Source organism: Mus caroli, unplaced genomic scaffold, assembly GCF_978045245.1.
Source record: "Mus caroli unplaced genomic scaffold, Mus_caroli_1 scaffold_4, whole genome shotgun sequence".
Classification (NCBI taxonomy): Eukaryota; Metazoa; Chordata; class Mammalia; order Rodentia; family Muridae; genus Mus; species Mus caroli.
In genome coordinates this window covers 702593-703534 of record NW_028227259.1, presented here as the reverse complement: position 1 = coordinate 703534, position 942 = coordinate 702593, and positions in this window count along the sequence as shown.

Here is a 942-nt window from a genome sequence, read left to right as displayed (position 1 = left end):
ATTCAGCAGCCTCGAAGCACAAAGTCTTAGAGGACACGGCACAGAAGAGCAGCAATGTAGCTCTCACACAAGTTAACACAAGTGTCATCATCTGTTACTGATATACAAAGACAACAAACTTTTAAAACATGTGTTTACTAAGATTCTGGCAATAGCTTTATGTAACAAGATACAGCATACCAGGCCTGCCACTCAACTTGTTTGTGGAAAAGTCTCAGCTTCAATATGAAGCTGTTAAAAAAAAAAAAAAAAAAAACCAAAAGTCCTGCTTTTTACATGCTAAATATCTTGTAAGTGTGCCATTAAACATAGTTATGAACTTAAGACAGCAAGAGTTAGTTAAAAGCTAAATATTGCAGCCTAAACAAAATTTATACAAAACAAAGTATCTATCACTGGCTATGTAAAAATCTCCTGACTGGTTAAAACTGTATAACACATGCGCTTTAGAATTGTCAGCTATCAAGCTCAGAAAGTACCAGTGTCTACTAAACAATCCCTCTCCAAAGCCAAAGTGTAGTCAAATTGAATTCAAATGACATAACACAATGTAACCCTAAAAACATTCAGTTATTATTGATGTGGAGGTAAATTCCAGAGCTTTGGGGGCTTTCTCATGCTGCAAAGGGCCGGGTATCTCTGGTTCATTCGAAGCAGCATACAACAAAGTCTAAGGATGTCATAACCTCAGTCGGGCAGGAACGACGGTGCCCAGCTCTGTCCTCCCAGGAAGCATGGCTACTGTGTCCATAAAAGTAGGATGTGTGAGATCAAAGGCACGCTGTTCTGGTAGCTAAAGAGATAGCAAACCACCCCCTTGAAAAGCTCCTTCCCCAAGTAAATCAAAGTATACGTGGGGAAAAATTAAAATATACTTATCTACAGAGTAAGGATTCTAAAATATTAATGTAATCCCTACTTTGAAAATTTTTACTAGAGTCA